The sequence below is a fragment of the Ceratotherium simum genome, chromosome 5 (assembly GCF_057802395.1).
Source record: "Ceratotherium simum simum isolate JZ-2026a chromosome 5, ASM5780239v1, whole genome shotgun sequence".
Classification (NCBI taxonomy): Eukaryota; Metazoa; Chordata; class Mammalia; order Perissodactyla; family Rhinocerotidae; genus Ceratotherium; species Ceratotherium simum.
This window is the reverse complement of record NC_141904.1, coordinates 37,593,474-37,621,216: the sequence shown is the minus strand read 5'-3', so window position 1 is coordinate 37,621,216 and position 27,743 is coordinate 37,593,474. Positions and strand designations below refer to the sequence as shown.

Below are 27,743 nucleotides of genomic sequence, written 5' to 3'. Positions count from 1 at the left end.
TGCTAGTATATGGAAAAAAACTGATTTTTGTAAATTCTTGTATACCACAACCTTGCTAAACTAATTTATTAATTCTAGAAGCTTTTTAGTACATTCTATTGGATTTTTTTTTTATAATTTTATTTATTTATTTATTTTCCCCCCCAAAGCCTCAGCAGATAGTTGCATTCATAGTTGCACATCCTTCTAGTTGCTGTATGTGGGACATGGCCTCAGCATGGCTGGAGAAGCGGTACGTCGGTGCACGCCCGGGATCCGATCCTGCCCCGCCAGCAGCGGAACGCGCGCACCGCGAAGTCACCGGCCAGCCCTGGATTTTCTATATAGACGATCACATCACCTACAAATAAAGACAGTTTTAACTTCTTTCTTTCTAATCTGGGTGCCTTTTAATTTTTTTCCTTGCCTGATCATACTGGCTAGAACCTCTGGTACAAGGTTGAGTAAAAGTGATGAACATACTGCTTTTGTTTCTGATCTTAAGGAGAAAACATTCCTTTTTTAGCCATTAAATATTATATTAGCTATAAGTTTTTTGTAGATGCCCTTTATCAAGTTGAGCAAGTTCTCTTCTATTCTTACTTAACTGGTAACTGGATCCTCTATAAAGTTGTATGATTGAATTTCCAGCTAAACATTCTTGATTAAGCACATCCATTTCTCTGCCTCTTCCTGAGTCATCACCAAAATAATCATAAATGATCTTTTTAAAAAAGATACAGACCCATAAGACTAAAAAATAAAGGCCAAAATATTGACAGCAAAAAAAGCAGATGGAGATGTGAAAATTGACTTAGCACTGAAAAAGCTGAAAGCCTACCTACCTTTCAATTGTAAGGGGAGCAGGTTAGAACAAACTAATCTGAAGGGCAGAAACCCCAGAGAAGACTTGAACTCAGAAGGACCAATTACCTCCAAAGGTAGGATGAGAGGATGGGAGGATTGATTGATAATATGTATAAGGAGCAGTTAAAACACCAGGTCAGAACTCTGGTCACTCCCCCCACCCTGTACCACCAGTAGGCTATCCTTCCTCCATTGTGGCATAATATTGGAGGTTAGAAACTGGAAAAATTGAACCAAAGAGGATCTGAGGCAGAGGTGAGCACAGGGGTGAGGTGCCATAATGAGAAGAGAGGGAATACATAGAATTCTAGATATACTGAATGGGGAGAACCTCTAGCACCCTTGCCCTGCAGGTTCCTAGAATCTTAAAAACGAGGCTTATATACCTATATTAGATTCCTAGGGCTGTTGTAGCAAAGTATTACAAACTAGGTGGCTTTAAACAACAGACACATATTGTCTCACAGTTCAGGAAGCTAGTAGTTCTAAATCAAGATGTTGGCAGGGCCTTGCTGTCTCTGAAACTTCTAGGATTCTTCCTTGCCTCTTCCAGCTTCTAGTAACCCAAGGTGTTCCTTGGTGCATGGATGCATTACTCCAGTCTTTGCTTCCATCCTCACACGGTCGTCCTCTCCCTGTGTGTATGTCGCTCTATCTCTTTTTCTTATAAGAACACCACCATATTGGATTAAGGGCTCATCCTACTCCAGTATGACCTCATCTTAACAAATTACATCTGCAATGACCCTATTTCCAAACAAGGTCACATTCTGAGGTACTGGAGGCAAGGGCTTGAACCTATCTTTTTGGGGGACAAAATTAAAACTATAACTGCATCCTAGGCAGGAGATTGGAGGATTATTCTCTGGGAAAACTGACCAAGTCAAGACAAAAACCCTACAGATGCTCAGATTTGGTGAAGCCCCAATCAAATATCCAGATTCTTGCCTGATCACCCCCTAGTGATCTGACTCACATATACAAAGCTTCACAAAACTCCCAATAGTTTTTTGTTATCTTCCTTTTAAATAAACATTTAAAGGGGATGGCCCGGTGGCGTAGTAGTTAAGTTCGCATGTTCCACTTCGGCGGCCTAGAGTCCGTGGGCCTGGATCCCAGGTGCAGACCTACACGCCACACATCAAGCCATGCTGTGGCAGTGTCCCACATACAAAAAAGAGGAAGATTGGCACAGATGTTAGCCCAGGGATAATCTTCCTCAAGCAAAAAGAGGAAGATTGGCAACAGATGTTAGCTCAGGGAGAATCTTCCTCAGCAAAAAAAAAAAAGAAATAAAATAAATAACTAAATAACTAAAACATTTAAGGAAACATTCTATCATGAAAGAGATAAAAAAAGGAAGTTCAGATAAACAGAATGTGCACGGAATGAGAAAAAAAATCTGTAACAACATTTAGAGAGATAACAGAAGATATTACATCTATGACAGAAGAACAGATTTCTTAAAAGTACATTAAGAGAATTAGAAAGAGTTCTTAGAAATGAAAATATGACAGCCAAAAATTTTTAAAAATTCAATAGTTAGGTTGGAAAATAAAATAGAGGAATTCTCCTATGAAGTAGAACAAAAATCGAAGATATTGGAAATAGGAGGAAAAAAGATATGAAAATTAGTGAGTGCAACTAGTCCAGGAAGTCTAACATCAAACAAATAGGAGTTCCACAAAGAGGAAGAAGAGCAATAGAGATGATAAATTTTTCAAAGAAATAAGATAAAACTTGTCCAAACCAAAAGATATCAATGTCCAGATTGTGAAGGTTTACTGAGTGCCCAGCAAAATAAATTACAAAGAATCATATCAAGACATATCAACCTGAAATTTCACTACAATTGAAATAAATAAAACACTACAAAGCTTCTCAACAAAAACAGTGGAATCCAGAAGATCTTTGAGCAATGCCTTCCAAAATGTAAGAGAAAATTATTTACAACATAGAATTCTATAACTGAATCACCCCAGTATGAGGGTAGAATAAACACACAATCAGAAATGGCAGGTCTTAAACAATTTACCTTCCAATAGGAGATGTGCTTCACAAGGCAAGGGTGTAATCCAAGAAAGTGAAAACATAGGAACCATGACCCCAGGGACAGAAGAAGGGAATTCCTTAAATTACGGTGAAATGAACTCCCATGTAACCTACCTAGAAAGTGACCACCCTAGACTAGAACAGGACAGAGGGCTCCAGGAAGGATGTCTTTAAAGAAAACAGTTGAATTGATAAACTACTATGTGTTTATAGTCATTGGGAAGAATTTTACCACTCTGACAATGATTTTGAGGATGAATTAATAGCCTCATAAACTGGCATCTAGAAATATGGTAGTAAATACTGAAGAACCAGCCAGAAGTGTGTAAAGAGGTTACTTCTGGGGAATGGAAAGCAAGGATAGAGAAAGGTGGAGATAGGGGATGGTGGGTTTTTACTATCAGGTTTATTGACGTGTTTGACTTTTAAAATTACTTATATGTATAATTTAAAAATCTTTTATTGCAGTGCAATATGTATAAAGAAATGTGCACATTTCACATGTGAAATTATGGTTTTTAAAAATCAGGTTTAAAAAGTCAAAGGCGCCATACAGGCATTACCGGTGTGGTCTTGGGCATAATTTACTGTTGATGGAAGCCATGAACCTCTAAAAGTGTTTCTGAAGTTGTGACTGCAGGAGTATCGGTCTGTGATTCTCAAGCACTTTGGAGGTTTCTGAGGAAAAAGCAATAAACAATATCAATCATAATTTTGAAATAAAGGATTAACTGTGACTTTCTCAGAAAGCTGGTTACATTCTTAAAAATCATTATAGTCTTAAAGATGGCTTTTGTCTTTTCTTTTTTGGCTGAGGAAGATTTGCCATGAGCTAACATCTGTGCCAGTCTTCCTCTATTTTGTATGTGGGCTGCCGCCATAGCATGGCCACTGATAGACAAGTGGTGTAGGTCCATGCCCGGGACTGAACCGGGCTGCTGAAGTGGAACGTGCCTAACTTAACCACTGGGCCACTGGGGCTGGCCCAAAGATAACTTTTAAATTGTTTTTTTGTTGTTGTTTTTTTTTTAATTTTTATTTATTTATTTTTTTCCCCCAAAGCCCCAGTAGATAGTTGTATGTCATAGTTGCACAGCCTCCTAGTTGCTGTTTGTGGGACACGGCCTCAGCATGGCGGGAGAAGCAGTGCGTTGGTGCGCGACCAGGGTCCGAACCCAGGCAGCCAGCAGCGGAGCTCGCGTACTTAACCACTAAGCCACGGGGCCGGCCCTAAATTGTTCTTAAAGAACAACTCATTTTGGCTAAGTTCAACTAACCAGACGTAGTTTATGTCAGCCATGGTGTTTTTGAGTCATTTCTATGTGATTGTTTACTTTTGTTGAACTTAATAGCTTTGATGGTCTCTGCTGCGTTATTCTATATCCTCAATATAGAGCATCTAATGTATCAATCATTGACATATGGTTCTTGGAAGCTTAAAATTAGTAATGAAAGTACTAACCTAAATACCACCACTAAGAATAACTTAGCTGTTCTAGGCACTTGCCAACATCACCTGTCTGGGCTAGGCCTAATTTTAAGCTTTTGAAAACTAGCAGTAAATGGAAATTTCAGAGCATCAAGAGATCGATACACTAGTCAGATACTCTGCTACTCCTTTTTCTCCACAGCAATGCCTCTCAACCTTGTCTGCACATTAGAATCACTGGAGAAGCTTTTAAAATGCCAAACCCCAGGCCTCACCTCATACCAAGTAATTCAGAATCTCTGGAGGTGGGTCCCAGGCATTGGTGGTGTTAAAACTCTCCAGGTGATTCCACTACACTGCCAAGGTTGAGAACTACTTCTCTATGAGAAAACAGAACAAACAACATCCAGATACTACCAGACTGCTTTCAGTTGTTTTCTTAAATAATCTCACCCTTCTGCTTGAGAGATATCCGAGGAAAATTTGATCCTCCACATTTTGGCAGGAGATGATATTAGGAAAGGAGAGATTTCCCTTTCAACCAGACACCTGCTTCAAAGGAGATGGTTGCTCCAACCCCACATAAAACCTCACTTAGGGCAGTAAATATTGGCAGGAATGACATCCAGTCGTAACTCCATCACCAACTTGAGCTATGTTTCATAAGCAGGTCTCTATTCTTTAGTTGTGATATTAAATAAAAAGTTGATACAATTTAAAAATACAATTTAAAAATAACAGTTTTATTGAGATATAATTTATATACGATAAAATCACCCATTTAAAGTCTACAATTCAGCGCTGGCCTGGTGGCTTACTGGCACACTCCACTTTGGCAGCCCAAGGTTCACAGGTTCGGATCCTGGACGTGGACCTACACACTGCTTATCAAGCCATGCTGTGGCAGGCGTCCCACATATAAAGTAGAGAAGATGGGCACGGATGTTAGCCAAGGGCCAATCTTCCTCAGCAAAAAAAGAGGAGGATTGGCAATGGATGTTAGCTCAGGGCTAATCTTTCTCACACACACACACACACACACACACACACACACACACAAAGTCTACAATTCAATGATTTTGGGTGTATTCCCAGAGGTGTGCAATCATCACCACTATCTAATTTCGGAACACTTTCATCACCACAAAAGAAACCCCACCCCTTTAGCATTCACTCCCATTCACCTTCTAGGGAATTCCCAACCGTGACAACCACTAATCTAACTTCTATTTCTATGGATTTGCCTATTCTGGACATTTCATGTAAATGGAATCATATAATATATGGTCTTTTGTGACTGGCTTCTTTTACCCACCATGTTTGCACAGTTCATTCATGTTGTAGTATGTATCAGTACTTCATTTCATTTTATGGATGAATAATATTCCATTGTATGGCTATATCATATTTTGTTTATCCATTCATAAGTTGATGGACATTTGGGTTATTTCCACCTTTGGCCATTATGAATAATGCTGCTATGAAATTTGTGTACAAGTTTTTGTGTATTTTTAATTCTCTTGGGTATATACCTAGGAGCGAAATTGCTGGGTTATATAGTAACTCTATGTTTAAACTTTTGAGGAATTGTCAGACTTTTGGCACAATTTTTGAAACAAAGATTTCTTCGAGTAATATTTCATGTACTAAATGTTTCATTTTTTTCAATAAAATGGAATCTATTTTTCTAAAGAAGATGTTCAGAGATCTTAATGTGACTTTCTTAAGAACAGTAAACATCTGTCCTCAAAATAAAGTGTCACCTTTTTCCCCACCCCTCCCTAGAGAGGAGAAAAATTTTTTAAGGTTGATAAGGGGACTTAAGACTTATGAAAGTAGATTTAAACAAGGGTCTCCTGATCAGCTGTCCCAGGTCTCCAGAACAAATATAAAATGGAGATGTGTACACAGTGGATAAAAAAATATGACCACAAAGTATAACTATGACTATCTGAACATTTTGACAGGAGCTCAGCAATCCATTTGTGGCTGGACCGCAGTATATAGTCTATTTTGAAACCTAGTCAATTACTGGTATGAGATCATCAAAATATTGCTTTATTTTCAAAGAAGAAGCAGTGACCTTGCTGGTAAAAATCTATTGAGTTTTTTCTTTATTAAAAATAATTACTTCCAATATAGCTAATGGATCTTGATACAAACGTGGGAGAAGAGACCAAAACTAGAAAAACACCATTCAAAGTTGCATTCTGAGTAATAAAAATAGGAGTAAATTACATTATCATCAAAAAGCTTGGAAATCCACCCAACAAAGTTAATGACAAACCTTAGGCTTGGAGAGCTAACAGGATGAACTGTTGGCAAAATTTATTTATTAAATGACACTGTTGGACATAGAAAATAAATTATCATAATGTATGTATTCTCACAGATATTTAGCTCTTTAGTTGGACAAAACTATTTATTCCAAGCAGGAGTCAGCTCTTGGCATATATGAGGGAAAAGTGCTCAATGACTTCTTGTTCTGTTTATCGTTGCAAACCCATGTTCCAGAGAACATTTTGCTTTTTAAGTTTAACCCATCTCACCTTCAACTCCAATCTCCTCCAGAGAAAGTGAGACAGCCACAGTAGCCAGCTCCTCTCAGGTTCATATTAAAACCAATGCTCAAAAGCTGTGTGAAGAGAGCTCTGCTATCTCCATTTCCAGGTTTCCTCCATGCACTAGCACTGGTAAGCAAGACAGGTGAGGCCATGTGGATCCTAGATTCTTGGCTGATTTTTACAGGTAGTAGCTATGCCAGTGGGAGAAATGATACGTGTGTGCAGTGGCCAAGATACCCAGGCACTCACAGGTGCAGTGTGTCACTTTTATCTAAAATCTATGCCCTTCCCCAGATGATTTAATTATTTATCTTTTCCTGAAACTGCTTCTAAATGTTATGCCAGTGCTCCATTAGCTCTTGTATACAGCTTATTTTATTTTCATGTGTTTTTGCTCATTATAATATAATTAGCATGGACAGAGGTCCCTAGCGTGCACTCGTAAGGTTACACAATCTGTTCTCAATCGAGACCTCCATTCCATTTGGTCAGATCTCAGCTCTTGTCTCACTTTACTTTTTGAGCATACAAGTGCAGAAACTGAACTACCTCTTCCCCATCCCGAAGTATCCTGCTGATCAAAACATATTCATCTAATTCTACTGATTCAATGCATTTTTTTTTTCCCCCCAAAGCCCCAGTAGATAGTTGTGTGTCATAGCTGCACATCCTTCTAGTTGCTGTATGTGGGACGCGGCCTCAGCATGGCCGGAGAAGCAGCGCGCCGGTGGGAGCCCGGGATCCGAACCCGGGTCGCCAGCAGTGGAGCGCACTCACTTAACCACCAAGCCACGGGGCCGGCCCATCAATGCATTATTTTTTTCACTAAATTATTCCCAAAATATTTTTCACCAAACATTCCCAAATATATATGACTATATATCTTCCTTTCCAAATCCTCTATTAAATACAAGTTATATACTTATTAGCTATCTTAATAAATATCCCAAATCCAATAGAATATATTTCCCTTCAAATTAATGTTACCTATTATTTACAATAATATTGAGAGTCTGGAAAATGTGCTTTCATATCAGTACTGATGGCAGACCAGCTACATAGACAGCAAGAGAGGGCACTGACATACAAATACAAAAGCTTGGACTGAATGTCAATCCTGTTTTGCTGGGGAACAATATGCGACTTGACCTTGATTTTAAACTGAAGGAAATCATGAAAATAAAAACCATAATCACAGAGACTGGGAGTTCAGGGAGGCCAAAATGCTTCATGCCAGTGAGGCTGCAGACAGCCACTGAAAGTGCAGAGCTCTCAGCCATGCAGGATCTGCTGGTAAACCGAAAACCTCAGACTAATCTTCTGTTTTTGAAGCCAAGTAGATTTTGTTTTGTTTTATTTTGTTTGTTGAGGTTCAACTAAACAGCATATACTAAAAATGAGCATATTGGTACTACACACCTGCCTAACTGTATGAACTGCCGAAAGATCCCTAGACAACTTGACCGATCCTGACAGATTTTCTCAGTAGAGGAAGTTCTAGACTGAGTCATGCTCACCGGTAGCTAACGTTGGGTTTGAGATACAGGCTGCAAAAAAAAAAAAAAAATACAATACAATACCAAATTGAGATGGATCTAGACAATGGCCAGTGTAGACAGCTACTTTAGAAAGATCTGGAATTTGTTCTGGTACTAGCGAGTGAGGACTGTGAGGAGGACCATCTAACTCATAATATATTTTTTTGTACTTTTTCTGTAAATTTTTACTTGAAATAATTGCAAACTTAAAGAAAAGTCACAACAACAACAACAAAAATGATACAAAGGACTCGCGTATACTCTTCATCTCAGTTCACCATGTTAATATTATGCCACCTTTGCTTTATTAGCCTTTCTCTCTCTCTCCTATTATTATTTTCTGAACCATTCGAGAGTAAATTGCTGATGTCATGCCCCTTTACCTCTAAATACTTCCCATGTCTCATGAAAAGAAAGAGACACACCATCTTCTCCCAGGTCTCCTTCACTGAAGAAAAAAAATCTACTTACATACACTATAATCTTTCCATCAGAGTTAATTTCACAAGTAGTGGAGCAAAAGATTGTAAGAATCTAAGATGAAGCCTTTCTCTTCAATTTTATGTGTTCCATCTAGCAGCTTTGTATTGATAGAACATTATGTGGTATTTTAAACTATTTTTCCCTTACGTTTACACCTTTAAGCCAAATAGTCTATCTGTAGCTATTGAGTGGGCTAAAAAATGGTCTGGATTATTAGAGTGAAATCAGAAAAATATGTCAAATACATGGTTTTTAAACATTTGGAGCTTAGTTTTAAAACTTCTGTTTTTTTGGTTTGGTAACTTCTAATTGTTATGATTTCTAACTCACAGAACAGTTGCATGGTAAAAAGGTTTTTTATATACTATTTATCCAGTTTGTTTACATTTCCCTGCATTTGCTTTATCATTACCTCTCTCTATATAAAAATGTATGTATAAATTTTTTCTGTATCATTTGAAAGTAAGTTGGAAACATCATGCCCTTCTATTCCTAAACACTTCAGTGTGTATTTCCAAAGTACAAGGACATCATCTTATATGAGCGCAGCACAATTATCAATATCAGGAAATTAAATTGATACAATATTATTATATAATCCATTGTCCATATTAAAATTCATGCTCTGTCCCAATATTGACTTTTATAGCTGTTTTTGCCCCAGTCCAGGGTCCAATCCAGGATCATGCATTACGTTTAGTTGTCATTTCTCTTTAGTCTCCTTTAATCTGGAATAGTTCTACATCCTTTCTTTGTAGTTTTGTATTTCTTGGCCTTGACAATTATAAGGCTTAAAAGAATTATTTCACCTGATTTGCTAGTTTCATGAAAGAGATTCAAAATTCTGACCAGCTTTAAGTGTCAATGTTAGTATAATTTGTGCTGGCTGTTGTGCCATATTCTTGTTGGGGATGAACTATATCCAAAGAGTTCTTTTTTATGTGTCTGACTTGGTCAAAAGTTGTCAGCACTTGTAGGTTTTTTTTTTTTACCACTTAATTGGTGTTTATTGGAAACTTTCTGAAATTGGTCAATAACTTGGTTGTATTTTACCATGTAGCGTAAGTAAAGTAATAAAAATAAAGTACTGGAAAAAAATTTAAACATGATCAAATTGCAACCAGAATGCATGTGTTTTCCTATACGTACTTTTAAAAGGTCTATATGAGGAAAACTACAAAACTCTGATAAAAGAAACCAAAGAAGAACTAAATAAACATAGAGATTTTCCATGTTCATAGATATTGTTGAAGTGTCAATTCTTCTCAACTTTATTTATAGATTCAACATAATCACAATCAAAATCCCATCAAGTTATTTTGTGGATATAGTCAAACAGATTCTAAAGTTTACATGGAGATATAAATAGCCAACAGAGTGTTAAAGAAAAAGAACAAAGTCAGAGGACTGACGTTGTGATAAAATAGATGAATAGATTAATGGAACATAATAGAGAGCCCAGAAATAAGCCCATATAAATACAGTTGACTGATCTTTGACAAAGGGGCAAAGGAAGACAATACAATGGAGAAAAGATAATCTTTTTCAACAAATGGTGCTGGAAGAACTGGGTGTCCACATGCAAAAAAAAATGAATCCAGACACAGAACTTAAACCTTTCACAAAAATTAAATCAAAACAGATCATAGAACTAAATCTAAAATGCAAAACTATAAAACTCCTAGAAGATAACACAGGAGGAAACCTAGAAGACTTTGGGCATGGTGATGACTTTTAGAAACAACACCAAAGGCACAATCCGTGAAAGAAATAATTGATAAACTGAAATTCACTAAAATTAAAAACTTCTGCTCTGTGAAAGAAGCTGTCAAGAGAATAAGAAGACAAGTGACAGACTGGGAGAAAATATTTGCAAAAGACATATCTGATAAAGGACTGTTATCCAAAATATACGAAGAACTCTTAAAACTTAACCATAAGAAAACAAACAACTTGATTTAAAAAATGAGCAAAAATTTGAATAGATAGCTTACCAGACACCTCACAGATGGCAAATAAATAAACATACAAAAAGATGCTCCATATCATTTGTCATTAGGGAATACAAATTAAAACAACAATGAGATACCACTACACACTTATTAGAATGACCAAAACCCAAAACACTGACAACACCAAATGCTGGCAAGGGTGTGGAGCAACAGGAACTCTCATTCATTGCTGATGGGAATGCAAAATGGTGGGAATGCAAAGATCCACTTTGGAAGACAGTCTGGAGGTTTCTTGCAAAACTAAACATATTCTTACCATATGATCCAGCAATTGTACTCCTTGGTATTTACCCAAGTGAGTTGAAAACTTATGTCCATACAAAAACCTGCACATAATGTTTATAGCAGCTTTATTCATAATTGCCAAAACTTGGAAGCAACCAAGATATTCTTCAGTAGGTGAATGGGTAATAAACTGTGGTACAACCAGACAATGGATAATATTAAGTGCTAAAGAGAAATGAGCTGTCAAGCCATGAAAAGACACGGAGGAAACTGAAATGTATATTACTAAGTGAAAGAAGCCAATTTGAAAAGGCTACATAATATATTATTTCAACTATATGATATTCTGGAAAAGGCGAAACAATGGAGGTAGTAAAAAGATAAGTGGTTGCCAGGGGTTGGGGGGAGGAAGGAATGAGTAGACAGAGCACAGAGGATTTTCAAGGCAGTGAGACTATTCTGTATGATACTATGATGGTGGATAATGTTGTTATTTGTCCAAACCTATAGAATGTTCAACACTAAGAGTAAATCCTAATGTGAACTACAGATTTTGGATAATAATGAGGCGTCAATACAGGTTCGTCGATTATAACAAATGTACCACTCTGGTGGGGGATGTTGAGAGTGGGGGAAGCTGTGCATGTGGAGGCAGGTGGTATATGCAAATCTCTGTACCTTCTGCTCAATTTTGTTGTGAATCTAAAACTGCTCTAAAAAATTCTTTTTTTTTTTTTTTTTTGAGGAAGATCAGCCGTGAGCTAACATCCATGCCAATCCTCCTCTTTTTGCTGAGGAAGACCAGCCCTGAGCTAACATCTATCGCCAATCCTCCTCCTTTTTTGTCCCTTTTTCTCCCCAAAGCCCCAGTAGATAGTTGTATGTCATAGTTGCACATCCTTCTAGTTGCTGTATGTGGTACGCCACCTCAGCATGGCCGGACAAGCGGTGTGTCGGTGCGCACCTGGGATCCAAACCTAGGCTGCCAGTAGTGGAGCACGCGCACTTAACCGCTAAGCCACGGGGCCGGCCCAAATTAAGTCTATTTAAAAGGGAAAAAAAGCGGCAAATATAACTGAGTTTCCCCACTGAAGCATCTTTCCTGTTGAGGGGAGAGGAACTCACATCAATCTTTCTATTGAAGGATCACCTAAACACATTTCTGTATGTCATTGTTAACGCTAGCTTTCAAGTGTCTTGCTCAAGTGGCATACCTCAGTGATACATTTATTATCTTCACTAGCTTTCATGCAGCCAACATATTACAGTGTTTCATATTGAGGATACAATTTCTTAGGAAGCTCAAACTGAGAAGATGAATCACTGAGCATTCAATCCTTTCTCAGCGATGGATGATGTTCTCTACAAATCACAAAGTCTGGGACTAGCATGAGTCATAAATAAATGGCATAGTGCGGGGCATATTTATAAACCACATCTAAACGTTATAACTGAACGGGAAGAAATCCTAGGTAAATAGCAGATTAGGAATCCATTTTTTTCTGTCTCTCAAGTTGAAATAGTTTCCTTTTTAGTTTTGGGGGTTATGTTTATTGACTTTGCAGAGTGCTGGAAATGATGTCAGTGAAAAATTGCTCAGTAAATTCAGGGTCACATTTGATCATAATATCTAGAAGTAGCTGATAGTAACACCAAAACATGCTCCTAGTTCCAGTGATCTGGAGCAGGGCATAGAGTCATTTACTTTAGCAAAGATAACATTAGAAAATAAACCAAAAAATAAAAATAAAGATCCCACTGGATAGAAAACCTGATCTACAGCCCAAGCGGTACAGAGATTCCCATGTGTGTCATCTGCCTCATGGGTACCAACCTTTGCAACTATTCATTATAAAAACTGTAATGAGTCTTTTAAGAAAGTTTACTAAATTTGGTGATCCACTAAAATCTTAATGAGGAAAAAGCCATTAAGTAGTCTATACATATCAAGCGTTTGAGAAAGTATGTTGAACTATGGGATTCATAAATATTCTAGGCTAGCCTCCAACCTATTTTGGGTCTCGAGGTTTTTAATTTTTTAATACATTTAAAAATTTTTTAATAATATTCATGACTAAAATTTTTTAACTTGAAATAATTTCTTTTTTTTTTTTTGTGAGGAAGATCAGCCCTGAGCTAACATCCATGCTAATCCTCCTCTTTTTGCTGAGGAAGACCGGCTCTGAGCTAACATCTATTGCCAATCCTCTACCTTTTTTTCTTTTTTCCCCCAAAGCGCCAGTAGATAGTTGCATGTCATAGTTGCACATCCTTCTAGTTGCTGTATGTGGGATGCCGCCTCAGCATGGCCGGAGAAGCGGTGCATTGGTGCGCGCCCCGGATCTGAACCCGGGCTGCCAGCAGCAGAGCACGCGCACTTAACCGCTAAGCCACGGGGCCGGCCCAAAATAATTTCAATCTTACAGAACAATTGCAAGAATAGTACAGACAATTCCCATACACACTTCACCTAGCTTCCCTGACTGTCAATATTTTACCACAATAATTTTTATATTATAGAGTTTGATTTTTTTTTTTAAAGATTTTATTTATTTATTATTCCCCCCAAAGCCACCGTAGATAGTTGTATGTCATAGCTGCACATCCTTCTAGTTGCTGTATGTGGGAGACGGCCTCAGCATGGCCGGAGAAGCGGCGTGTCGGTGCGCGCCCGGGATCCGAACCGGGCCGCCAGCAGTGGAACGCGCGCACCCAACCGCTAAGCCACGGGGCCGGCCCTAGAGTTTGATTTTTTATTATAAAATTATTACATGCTTATTGGAGGAAATGAGAAAAATACAGAATAGAATAAAGAACATTGATAGCATCCATAATCCACTATAAAGAGATAACCACTGTTGATATTTCCTTTATTCTTTTGTTCGTATTAGATAGGCTAAAATTTATATTAACTGCATTTTTTTTTTTTTTTTTTTTTTTTTTTTTGGTAATGATTGGTATTTCCTTACAAGTCTGGGACTAGCATAAGGCAAGAGAGATGTGTAGGGCACAAAATTTAGGAGGCAATCATTCTCAGGGGGTCAGCTTTTATATGACCCTGAGAGTTAGTACCATCTTCAATTTTGTGCTATGGGCACCTCATTTGCCTCATTCTATTCCCTGCCCTGTTTCTTTCTATGAGTTCACCCCACTTCTACTCACCATTTCAAGCAATGACAGCCGAAAGAGAATAGGATGTCTCCTCTTCACTTGGTAGTTTCAAAATCCTTAAGGAATGGAAATGACTCGAAATATAGACAATGTTTGGGAGAGAAAAAAAAAAACAGAAAAATGTAAGAGCCAATTCTTGTCTTATTACTAAATATGATTCTACAAGTGGAAGGGAAAGGAGAGAGGGAAGGGAAAGGAGAGAGGGAAGGGAAACGGAAATGATGGAAGTTTCAATAGAGATGAGACTTTGCATCTTGCTAACACCATGCTCCAGCACAGCGTGGGAGCAGCAGAAAGAACAGCGGGATCTAAAGGCATCTTGAGGATGGGAATGATGGACAACTCAGCAGTGAACTGCCCATGCCTGATACCCAGGTAACAGATGCCCAGGTAATGGTAAGGATCAGGGGTCCTACAAAACTCCCCAAAAGGCTCCTGGAACTTAGATGCAACTTGAGGGAAAGGGGGTGGTAGGGAGAAACACAGTTTGACCAAGATTCAATTTCCACTACCGCAGTGGAATGGAGGCTTACAAGAACAATTACACAGGAAAAAAAAAAAAACACAAAGAATGTAATGTTTTTTGCATGTCTGAACATGTTCCCTAAGATTTGTCCCCCTTACACAAGAACAGAACAACCCACTGACTTTCTTCTTATCATATGCTCATGGGATATGAGTGGCAGAGTAAAGGGATGAAATTACACGGCAGGGATTCAGTCTTTCAGAAGACAGAGGACCATTTTAAGAGCTCTCTTAACACTATGACTTCCTTCATCTTCTCAACCTCAAATGCTCAACTACTCATACTATTTTCTCCACTTAATACAGCCTCCACTCCCAACTTTTTGTTTAAAAATCTTATGTGTCCTCTGAAACCCAGCACATAAGACCATGAAGCTGTGAGCCCTCCTTCCCTATTTCTTTGAGATTCTATCATGTGTTAAGTAGAGGATGTTCAATATTTTCTGCATGAATAAAGGACACATGGCCTCAAATTATATTTATGGCTCTCCATGTCTTATCTCACTAACTGGTTTGTACTTTTCATGAGAGTACAGACTGTATTATACACATGATCATGATCGTTTCTTTTCTTTTTTTTTTTTTGTGAGGAAGATCAGCCCTGAGCCAACATCCGATGCCAAAGCTCCTCTTTTTGACGAGGAAGATTGGCCTTGGGCTAACATCCGTGCCCACCTTTCTCTATTTTATATGGGACGCGACCACAGCATGGCTTGACAAGCAGTGTGTCGGTGCGCCCCCGGGATCCGAACCTGCGAACCCGAGGCTGCCAAACCAGAATGTGCGCACTTAACCACTACGCCACCGGGCAGGCCCCCATGATTTTTTCTTAATAGTACCCAATACATATAAGAGGTGTTCAGTGTATATGTACTAAAGAGTGAATTCTCAGGTTGTTTACCACACAAAATGGAATACCTAGTATTTTAGATTGGGTTCTCCCAGAAGCAGACTGAGCCACAGATTCAAGTGGAAGTGACTTACTAAGGAAGTACTCCCAAGGCAGACTAGTAAGGGAGTGGGGGAAGCAAGACAGGGAAGAGGAGGCAGATAAGCAAAGGTACAGTTTTAGGTGAATTCCTGGACTCAGTCTGATCCTGTAGGGACCTCTGGAGCATAAATTACACCTCTGAGTTCAACCAGTCATGAGACCAGGGAGCTGGGCTTTGTACACCCTCACTAGTCAGTGGCTGGCTACCAGCCACTTTGGGGAATGTGAACTCTCAGGCATCTCCAACCTTCCAACTAGAGGTGGCTCCGATAGCCAAAGGGCAACCGTTGAAGAAAGTTGCTTGTGTAGCCTAAGGAGATTCTGAGGGGACCTGAGCAGGGTACCAATGTATGCACAGAGCCCGGCAACAAACACAGTCTTTGAGGGCTTCTTTGATTTCTTCTGAGCAAGACACTCTTGTTAATCCTTGTTTTTTGGTTTGTTGATTTTTTTGTTTTTTGGTTTGTTTGCTACTTTATATCCTACTTGTGTTGGTTTATACAAAGTAATAAAAAATTTTAAAAATTATTCTTAGACGAAAACAAATACTAGATAGTCCAAAGATTTATAACTAAAAAAGGAAACCATAAAAGTCCTGGGTGAAATCTCAGAGCTGCTGTGGGAAATAGGAGCTTGAGAAGGTTAAACTGCTCTACAGAAGGAAATGGAAAGAATTTGTTTTTTATGGTTTTTTTTTCTTCTGAGAGAGCAAGCATAGAGGAGAGAGGAGTGAGTACAGAAACAAGAGAGGTAGCCAAAAGACTGCTGAGAACAATGTTTGATTTTAAGATGCATATGTGGCTCCACCTCTCTAAACATTCATTGTAGACTGCTACGTACTCAAAATCTTGGATAAATAGAGCTGTTTTTGGTATGAAAACTAAGGAATGGACTGAAGACAGGGTAGAGAGGAAGGAGCAGCCTCAAATTGCACAATGGAGAACAAGAATTCAGTGGAGGCAGCCAGAGTCAGCAGGGCCATGAGACCATAACTCCACAGGGAATTCATAGAGGTTTTAGCCAGGGCACTGGGTTTCCTTTTCCCCAAGGCATGGAATATGAACATTCAAGCAGTCTTATCTAGGTCCTTCTGATAACTGGACTACACTAGGGAAGCTAAAAGCACTTCAAAATATGTTTATGAGGTACTTTTATAAAATAACATGTAATTATAATATGGGAGAAGTTATATGTGTTGTGTAAAGACATAAAATAAGGAAGAGACAAAGGCAGAACCAGAACCCTGGTATTAAAGTTCCTAGTGCAGTCTTCTCCTACTATATATTATTGTCGCAGTAGCAGTTTGCAATGTCAGGAGCAGAGTTACTGACTGTATCTGAGGCTTCTCTGAAAACCTTGGTAATGAAACAGGGAGTCTCAAAAACGGGTTCTTTTAAATCCCCTCTGTGTCATACTTGTCTGAAAAGCTGTTCACCCACTCATGTTGGCTCAACTTCAAGGTGCCCCACGCACGTTGTAAAACTGGTTGGCTAAAGTTTCCTTTTCTATGATATGTTAAACTTCTTCTACTTCATCCTTCTTTGTAAAAGCTTGACAAGCTTTGATACTAAGGAAAAATAGGCTACTCATGACGTGAAAATGTTTAGAATGGTGCAGAGCAATTCCTGAGATCAGGAAGTCACTATATGTATTCCAGTGAAGTAAGAAAGTATTTGGAGTTTTCAAGAAACAGCAATTAGTTCCCTGTGATTAGCGATATAAGGTGAATGAAGGCTAGAGAGATGGTAGGAGCTAGGCCAGCAGTTATAATCTGTCTTTTGGAATTAAAGAGGTTACTGAAGATTTTTGAGTAAAGGAGTAACATCAATCTCGAAACAGAAAGATCACTGGCTGCAAAGTGCAGAACAGGTCAAAGGGAAGCCAGGTTAGTCAGCTCAGGCTTCTAGAACAAAAACCATAGACTGTGTGGCTTAAACAATAGACATTGATTTCTCACAGTTGTGGAGGCTGGGAAGTCTGAGATCAGGGTGCCCGCATGGTCAGGTTCTGGTGTGGGTCCTCTTCCTGGCTTGCAGATGGCTGCCTTCTCATGGTGTCTTCACACGGGTGGGGGTAGGGAGGAGGAACAGAGAGAGAGTGAGAGTGAGAGAGAGAGAGGGAGAGAGAGAGAGAGAGAGAGAGAGAAGGCACTAATCCCATCATAAAGACACCACCTTCGTGATCTCATTTAAACCTAATTACCTCCCAAAGGCCCCACCTCCTAATACCATCACATTGGGGGTCACAAACATTACAATTTGAGGGGGACACAAACATTCATTCCATAATACCAGGGAATCATTTCTAAAGGAGGCTGCTGTAATAGTTCAAGAGGCAAAGATGTAGTTCTACTCTTGGAGTGAAATTCTCACTGACTATCAAAGATCTGAGTAAGACATTAGGAAAACAAAGACAGAATAATTTCATTACCAATTACTTCAGATACACAGAAAAACCAACTAAAAAAAAGAAAAGTCAGCCTTTGTGCACTTAGCCCAACCGTTGAGTGTCAAATGCTACAGTAAGGTAATGCAGGATATTAAAGCTGCCCAGTCTCGTGACTGCCCATGTAAGTGAGCATAAGTGAGACCATCTTGTTATGCTAAACGGCCCCAGCCCGTCTTCTGTGTGACTACTTGCTGCTCTGTACATACTCTAACAAAATTCACATGCTTTCCTAATTTATGGCCTCCACTTACATATATTCCCCGATAGCTTGATAAATTAAAACTTTGTTCTATTGAGTTTCTCTCCAGGAACAGGCTGACCACAGGCGGAAAATATATCTGCAAGATATCCATCACAGCTGACAGAAAAATGGAACAATGTGATGCCTGGAGTCCATCACGCCTGGAGACCAATATCCCTGGACCCCCTCCTTACTGACCATTTTCCCTATGTAACTTGGAAGATGGGTTTTTGAGACATTAGTCACCCATCTTTCAATTTGCTGGCTAATCTAATCTAATTAAACTTCCTTTCTCGATCCCTAACTCATTGTGATTAATTGGCTCAGATTGCAGCTAGCAGCGAGAGCCCATTGCCCGGTATCACCCTCACATCTTCCCCTTAAACTGGGGTGTCAAACAGAGGTGGCAGCTCATGCTTTGGGCTCAGGCTGGAAACATTAATGAGAGGGTAGGCAGGCAAATACTGCAGGGCACTGAGGAGCCCAGACCCTTTCCAGAGGGTGCAGCTCACCTCAAGCTAAGTGTTGCCTTTCAGGAAAGTGGGCTTAGTGTTGCAAGACCTTCCTGGTTTCCAAGAGAAACTACTAATCTAAATCTGTATGTGGGCTCCACTGAATTTTAAAGATTGAAAACTAACTTGAATTAAAAAAAGAAAAACAATAATGCTGTGCAGGTCAAAATATACATGTCTGTGCTACATGGGTCTGCAGGCATCAGTTCATGACCACTGATCTCTTTCTTCAGCTAATTTATTGAAAACTCATTTTAGGCCAAGTTTATGCTCAGCTCTAAAGATAAAAGAACAAATTAGCACCCTCTGCCCTAGAGTCACTCACAGTAGAGTGGAAATTATAATAAAATATGCTGATGCACTGAGAGGTTGTCTGTAAGTTTGTCCTGCTAAGATGCTACCTAAATTTACGTCTGTGTATCTACATTTTTATTTAATATTTCAGTGCTTATGTCAACTGGCTCAAAATAAAAACATCTTTGCACAAGGGCTTACATGTAATATGATTAAAAACAAAGGCATCTGTGACTATCTGGAGGTTATCTTAAATATTATTATCTTTGAGAAAAAAAAATTTTGCTGAATTTATTGCTTCGTGGGAAGATGGAGTTAAAAGGAATCAAAAAAGTCAGAGACCAAGGGAACTGGTCAAAGGAGGAAGCAAGATGTTGCATGGTGTATTCGTTTCTGAGGGCTGCTGTAATAAATTACCACAAACTTGACTTAAAACAGAAATCTATTCTCTCACAGTTCTGGAGGCCTGAAGTCTGAAATCAAGGTGGCAGCAGGGTTGGTTCCTTCTGGAGGTTCTGAAGGAGAAGCCATTCCATGCCTCTCTCCTAGCTTCGGTAATTGCAAGTAATCCTTGGGGTTCCTTGGTTTGTAGACACATCACTCCAATCTCTGCTTCCGTTTTCACATGGCCTTCTTTCCTCTGTCTTCGTGCCTTCTGTTCTCTTATAAAGACACTTCTCATTGGATCCTCAATCCAGGATGATCTCATCTTGAGATCCTTAATTACATCTGCAAAGACCCATTTTGCAAATAATGTCTCATTCACAGGTTCTAAGGGTTAGGACTTTTCTTTTGGGAGGCTATAACTAAACCCACCATAAAATGTTCTAGTGTAGTAGTTCTCAAAGTGAGTCACAATTATTTTCATAATAATACTAAGATATTATTTACTTCTTTCACTGTGTTGACATTTGCACTGATGGTACAAAAGCAATAATGGGCAAAACTGCAGTTTTCTTAGCATGAATCAATGCAGTGACACCAACTGTACATGAGAAGGTGAGGTGTGGACAGTGTGGGGAAGGAGTAGAAGTCGGAGAAGCAGATCTGTTCTGGAGCTGGGTCTATGGAAGCTGAGGGCCACCCAGATTGTCCTTCACAGAGCCATAGTGGACCCTGGCGGGGCTAAGCAGGAACAAAGAGCTGAGGCTGAGGCAGAGCAGCAACCTGGTTGAGGGGATAGCGATACATGTCAGAGTAGCCTAGAAGCAGGCATCAGAGAATCTGTTAACAGAGACTGGGGATTTGGAAGAAATAATCCAGCCCTTGTGAAGGTCATGGTTACCAGGCTGGGCCTCTCTTTCCCAGACACAAGTTTTTGGGGATTTGGGGTATAAGATAAAGATATAGTCACATGGCAAATTTCAAGTTTTGTCCAAAGCAGTAAAATGAGCGTGTACCCTCCCACAGGGACTGTGGTGACAACAAGCTCTTATAGCACACAGATACTCAGAGGCTCAAGCTGGGGGCAGACTTGCTTGGGTTTTGTCTTAGGCTGAGTTTATCCAAAGGCAAAGATTTGGATGCAAGTAGTTGATTCGGGAAGTGATCCCTGGAAGGATGGTGAGAGAGTGGGGAAGCAAGACCTGGAAAGAAGGAAAGCCAAGAAACGGGACATTAATGAGTGAGTTACTACTAGGAGCAACTGGGGCTCACCCCTCTGGGGACTGTGTAGAAATACTTAGAGTTGTCTCACAGAGAGGCAAAGAAGTTGGAGTATTTTTCTACCAATTCCTGAACCTCTTGGTTGAAGGTTGCTCCTGGGGTCTTAACTCCACAGCATGCTCTCATTGCCAGGGAAAACCATCAGGGAGAGAAACGCAGGAACTGAATGTACAAAACTGTCTGTGTAGGTAGGGGCACTGAGAGTTTCGAATCTCCTTTCCCTGGCTTACTACTTACGTGACCTTTATTCTTTGTGCTCCAATTTACTTATCTATAGAAGTATGGTGATAATAAAAACTTATAGGGTTGTCATGAGAATTAAATGACAAAAGACATGTGTGTAAAATGTTTACAAAATTCCCAGGAGCAGATTTAATAATATGGTTGTCATGTTATGTCTGCAATGTTCACTAAACTAATTCATTAAATTAATTGTAGTTACCTCTCTCTTATCCTTTAGACAGGTGATAATTTTTTTGGTATTAGTGGCTTTTTCTTTTTTAAAAAATATAACGGCTTTTTCCTAACAGATTTTCAGCTTCACTAGTGTTTACCATTGTGAATTTCCTTCCGTCATTCATGATATTTGTTAGCTGTGTGGTCTTTCATTAACTGAGCTGACTTCAGTTCTTTGGAAACCTCAAAATTTACACTGCTGCCGCAGGTAGAAAAACAACAAAATGCCTTTCACTTCACCTCTCCCCGAATGCCAATGCAAAACATGATAAATGTATTTATATTTCCCAACCACAATATTGATTTCTAGAGATATTGTACATATATTTAACTGAAGTGTGCCTTGATAAACACAGGTTCTTACATTTTTATTTTATTTATTTATTTTTACTTAAGCATCAACCAAGGTGGAGCTAATATTACAACCTTGGAGAATGCTTTTCTGTGCTTAGCAATTTTTCCTACATGGATCAAGTTCTCTTCCACAAATCCATCTAGAAGTTCTGAATGATTCAGGACTACAAAGTAGCTTTCTCCTCACCTGTTTACATTTTCACTCTCAAAATGATGCCTTAAAATGTATATCTTGAGTATAACACTCAAATTATACAGTTCTCCTCTCCCTACTCCCCAAAAAAGGGGCATAGCATTGCAGTTAAAACTAAGGGATTTGGGGTCAGATTATCTGGTTTCAAATTTTGGCTTCACCATTTATTAGGTGGATGAACATGGACAAGTTACTTACTCTCCCTTTGCCTCTGTGTCCCCATCTGTACAATGGAGGTATTAATAGTACCTACCTCATAAATTTATTATGAGAACTAAATGAGCTAATAATTGTAAAGTGCTTGGAACAGCGCCTGCTCTTAAAAAATGCTGTCTAAGAGTTTGCTAAATAAAGAAATTTATATATGTTGATTGTTTGGTATTCAATACTTACTTTCCCTTTTATGATTGGTGCTTTGCATGGGTCAGGTGGAAACCAGAGTAGGTAATCATTTATCTTAATTGAGACTGTCATCATTTCTTGTCTAGACAATTGCATTGAACTCCTAAAGGGTCTCATCTCTAACCTCCTCTCTTTCCAGACCATCTCATCTATTGCTGTTAGTATCTCTGGTCATGTCTCTAGTTTTTTCAAAAATTTTAATGGGCCCCCATTTCCATTGTGAGACTTTGCTAAGTTTTTTATGCAAATCCTAATACCTAGGATATATAAACTAAAGCAACTAGGCACAAGTAAGAAATATCTTTGAAGTCCAGGCTCTCAATTTAAATTTTTAAATTTTTTTTTTTTTTTAATTTATTTTTCCACCAAAGCCCCAGTAGATAGTTGTATGTCATAGCTGCACATCCTTCCAGTCACTGCATGTGGGACGCGGCCTCAGCACGGCGGGAGAAGCGGTGCGTCTGTGCGCGCCTGGGATCCGAACCCGGGCCGCCAGCAGCAGAGCGCACGCACCCAACCGCTAAGCCACCGGGCCGGCCCCCAGGCTCTCAATTTAAAATTTTATGTCAACTTTACATTCTAATACATAACATGGCCATGCTTATTTTAATTTAAGAAACATTTTACATTTCTTGCCATCAGGAAAGTTTTCAAAAGATTTTTCCTACCTGTTTCCTTGCTTAGTTGATGTGAGCTCTTGCATCAAGTACATCAATTTTGGATAATTAGACTGAATAGAAGAGACCTGACAGCTCACATCAGGCAATTTCTTTTTGCTGTTGGTGTCACAATATTTCTAGAATCCAGACAGTTAAATGTATGGATATAATTTTTTAACTGCTGTATGAGCTATGTGGGATAATCATTAAGTGGAAATGCCCTAACTGCTGACAAAGAGGTGGAACAGTACAACATTTTCAGACTACTGTTGATTAAAATTTTAATAAATATGTCTTCACGCTGACAGATTGTAGTGGTCAGGGTTCTTATGGTTGCAAGCGATAGAAACTCAGCCCAAACCAGCTGAAGCAGAAAAAGGACCTTACATCTTAGTTTGAAGTCCAGGCTTGCAGCTGGCTTCAGTGGTGGCTGTTTCCAGGGGTCAAATGCTCAAGGCTTTGGCTCTCCATTTCCAAGGCAGAGTCTTTCCACATGGCAATCAAGATGGTGGTCATGGTAAACTGTGCATATTAAAAGGAGCTCATTTTCCCTATGACCTCTAACAGAAAAGTGCCAGACAGACCAGCTTTCCTCAAATCCATCTCTCATTCAATCACTGTGACCACATAGGTAGGATGCAGTGATTGATCAGACCTTGATCTAGTGCCACACCTATGGTCAGGGAAGAAAGGAAGAGTTTGAGTGTCAGACTCTCACCACTTCACATCCCCACCCCTAGAGAGACCACCTCTTCCTATTTTCCCAGGACCGGGCGGTTTCCTGTACACAGAACTTTAAGTACTAAAACTGGGTTGGGGCAAACCAGGACAGCTGGTCTCCCTACCCACCATCGCCCAAAAGAAATGAGGTTTCAACCCTTAGGTGGATGGGAAAATGTGCTAGGCAGGCCAAATCTATAGCTACCACAGTGCGCCACAGAATCAAATTGCTTGTGATTTATTGACAAACTGAACTCACTTCTGATCATTTTCAGCTCCCTTATTATCTTAGACTACTCGTCAAGGGACTTTTTTTCCCTCCCTGTGGCTTATCTTTTTCTTTTCTTTTTTTTTTTTAACTTTTTTTTTTGTGTGTGAAATTTTTGTTGTACATTATTGTTTATCAGTCACCACATAAGTGCATCCCTCCACCTCTTGTGCCCACCCGCAACCCCTCTAGCCCTAGGTAACCACCAAATAGTTCTACCTGTCCATGTGTTGGTTTATCTTCCACATATGAGTGAAATCATGCATCGTGTGTCTTTCTCTTTCTGGCTTATTTCACTTAACATAATACCCTCCTCAAGGGACTTTTTTCAGTGAAAAAAACTGACTGATGATTTTTAGTTTAGTGCCAGTCTTTTAAATCTCATCTGATGTAAATAAATCAACAGTCTCAAACAACTGGTAGTTCCACCACGAACTTTTTTCAAACTCAAACTTTATTTTCACTCTAGCAATCTTGCCTTGTGCAGTGAAAACATTAGCTTTACTTTGTAATTGTCATTTGAGAGTTTAGCTTTTAAAATGCAAATTGTATCAATTTTGTGAACCACTTTGATTAATAAGGTGGACATATAAAGAATTCATTCAGTTAATCTGTGTTTTACCCTTTGTCATAGCTTTTTCTTTTTTTTTTCATAAGGAAAAGTAACAATTCAGTCGTAAGTCAGAAAACTCCGACCAGCAGCTACTTCTGGCTAAGCCAATATACATCCGCGTAATAAAGCAAGCTCTCAAAATCAACATGTTCATTATAAATTTGGTTCAACAGAACAACTAATCAAACCACTGATTTTTTTAAAGCAGTATTTACTTCTTTACTAGTCCTCTGAGGAAATATAAAAACATTATTTGCATAAAAGTGTTCTTGGAGCAGGAGCCTTGATGTGGGTTACCACTTCTGGAGTTCTGTCTGTCATCGATTTGGCTTCATCTCAGCATATTCCCATACATTTGTTTCTAGAAAATGTTGTGTGCTAAAATTTTACTATTTGGTTGAAAATATTTTCACCAGTTATTTTACCTACATACATCTTCACAGACATCACCATTAAAAAATATAATAAACAATTGCCTAATCAGTAACAACCATGCATTCATCTAACTATGAGAAAAAGAATTGGAATACATATGATTTTTTTAAAAAGCACACTCAAATGTGTTTGTTAACTGTGTCATTTTTCATAAGAACACATTTTTCAGATTGGCAGCCTCTTTTTGACCTAAACAGATTTGAAAATGTCCCCCATTTAGAATGTCACCAATTTTTCATATATTTTTAATAAATTTCAGTTTCCAAGGTAATTAAAAAACTGATCTTGAAGCTTTATGTATTTTTTATTTGATCTGTTTATTTTATTGTAATACTCTAGTCAGAGTTTCTCTGTTTATAATTGAAAAAAGTGATCACAATTTTTCTTAAATTTTGCAACTTTGGGGGCCAGCCCTGTGGTGTAGAGGTTAAGTTGAGCATGCTCCGCTTCGTCGGCCCGGGTTCATGGGTTTGGATCCCAGGCGCCGACCTACACCACTCATGAAGCCATGCTGTGGCAGCGATCCACATACAAAAGCAGAGGAAGATTGGCACACATGTTAGCTCAGGGCTAATCTTTCTAGGGAGAAAAAAAAAGTTTGCAAATTTGAATTTTTTTTTTTTATGCAACAATGACATCTCAAAACCATTTTTATTTTGGACTTGCTTTTCAGAGATAGTTTCTTCTTTTGGGTGAGAACTGGCTTTTTTTGGTTGGTTGGTTGGTTGTTTTGTGAGAAGGATTCACCCTGAGCTAACATCCATTGCCAATCTTCGTCTTTTTCTTTCCTTCTCGCCAAAGCCCCAGTGCATGGTTGTATATCCTAGCTGTAATTCATTCTAGTTCTTCTATATGAGCCACCACCACAGCATGGCAACTGACAGAGAGGTAGTGTGGTTCCACAACTGGGAAGTGAACCCAGGCTACCGAAGTGGTGAGAGCACTGAATCTTAACCACTAGACCACCAGGGCTGGCTCTGCAAACTTGATTTTCAAACGCGTTTCAAATATAACGGTTTCAGGCGATTATTGCTCAGTTTTCTCAAAACATAGATACTAAGCTTCAGGCTCATTCACACATCCACAATAATGGAAATTTATATTAAAGTGAACATCTGATTATATCCTGTACATTTTAAATGGATTTCAAGAGGCGGAGTCAAGATGGCGGCGTAGGCAGACTCTGAACTCACCTCCTCCCGTGGACACAGCCAATTTACAACTACTCGTGGAAAAATTACCCCTGAGACAGAACTGAAAACTGGATGAGAGGAGCTCCTGCAACAACGGACAATCATAACTGGGGTAGAAGAGGCAGAGACTCCCTTCTGGAGAGGAAAAACGCCGCCTTCACAAGCCGCCAGCGTCACGGCCGCCGGGAGCAGCTCACAGGTACGCACCCTCCCTGGAGGCGCGGGGTCCTGAGCCGGGGAGCGCCCCCGCTGTGGGCATTTTGTGGACCCAGCACAATCGACACCAGTGGCATAATATCTGACTTTGCCTGCTACTAAAGCATTGGGTAGCACCCCCAGAAAACCCGGTTCACAAAGAAACTAAAACTGGCTCTTAAAGGGCCCACGCACAAACTCACCCGTTCCAGAAAACATCCTAAAATCACCAGAAAGAAAGGTACACAGTGCTTCGGTGACAAGAACTCACCTAATAGGCCCTGAGTACATCTCGGTGAGGGGTGAGACCTCTCCAGGGACTGGGACATTGGCGGCGGCCATTGTTGTGGCCTGGTGTGAGCGTGCTGACACAGACGCCATTGGAGTTCTCCCTGAGACCTGCTAGCCCAGGGTCTGCTCCACCCGCTAGAGCACCGATTTAATCCAGCTCAGCCAGGGCAGGCAGCCCACCCTAGAGACTGGCCCCACCCAACAACAAGCCCTCAGGCAACGTGTGGGCCTGCATAGATTGGTGACTGGATTCTCTGCAGCCTGGCAACTGAGCTGACTTGAGCAGGGCAGGGTGTGCACAAGGAGCGGGTGGAGAGTGTGGGGTGGTGGCGGAGTGTGTGGGGCTCCCGCCATGGAGAGACTGGGTCCGCTTGGGGAGGTCGGGGCGCTCACACGGGGCAGGACTGTGTTGACTGTGTGTGTGGACCTGTGGGCAACAGGGCTTGTCAGCTGCAGAAGACTTGTGCTTCTCAAAGACCCACATAGGAGGTTTGCCCCACCTTCCAAAGCCTGAAACAATTGGATGCTCCTGTGCCTGAGGGCAGCCCCACCCAGCTGCAATCCCCAGAGAGCTGACAAGAGACCTAATAGGCTAGAGGTTTACAGCAATTGTAAGGCCCTGAGCCTAACAACCTGCCACGGTGGGGGCCTACTCACTTAAAAGAAATACTGCAACACAAATGTGGTATTAGAACTTGCAGCCAACTGTGCTGGGGCTCCCCACACCTGATAAAGAGACTGAAGGGCCCACAACAACTACAAGCAGCTGAGCATTACAACAGCTGGCCAGGAGCATAACTCAGCCTCCCTGGGCACCTATAGGGAGAGCTAATAGGCCACAATAGAAGGACACACGTAGCCCACATAGGGGTCACCCCTGGAACATTGAGAACTGAGGGAAGCACACTGGAAGCCTCCTAAGGCATCACTTACATAAGGTCACCTATCCAAGAGCAGGAGACGTAGCT

The 27,743-nt window shown here is 39.9% G+C and overlaps 1 long non-coding RNA gene across 4 annotated transcripts; it reads right to left on the bottom strand.

Annotated features, from left to right (window-relative positions):
* Window positions 1-54: 54 nt before the first annotated feature.
* On the bottom strand, window positions 55-26,916 carry LOC147917005 (uncharacterized). Of its 4 annotated transcripts, XR_015552191.1 has the most exons (7): window positions 26,756-26,916; window positions 23,448-23,733; window positions 19,786-20,060; window positions 17,794-17,893; window positions 14,312-14,376; window positions 3,462-3,576; window positions 55-340 (listed from the first exon to the last, which is right to left on the bottom strand). It is a non-coding gene; the product is annotated as an uncharacterized LOC147917005 (long non-coding RNA). The 4 variants fall into 4 exon arrangements; XR_015552189.1 differs by lacking the exon at window positions 23,448-23,733 and having other exon boundaries at window positions 14,312-14,394; window positions 26,756-26,898; XR_015552190.1 differs by lacking the exon at window positions 23,448-23,733 and having other exon boundaries at window positions 3,453-3,576; window positions 26,756-26,898.
* Window positions 26,917-27,743: the final 827 nt, after the last annotated feature.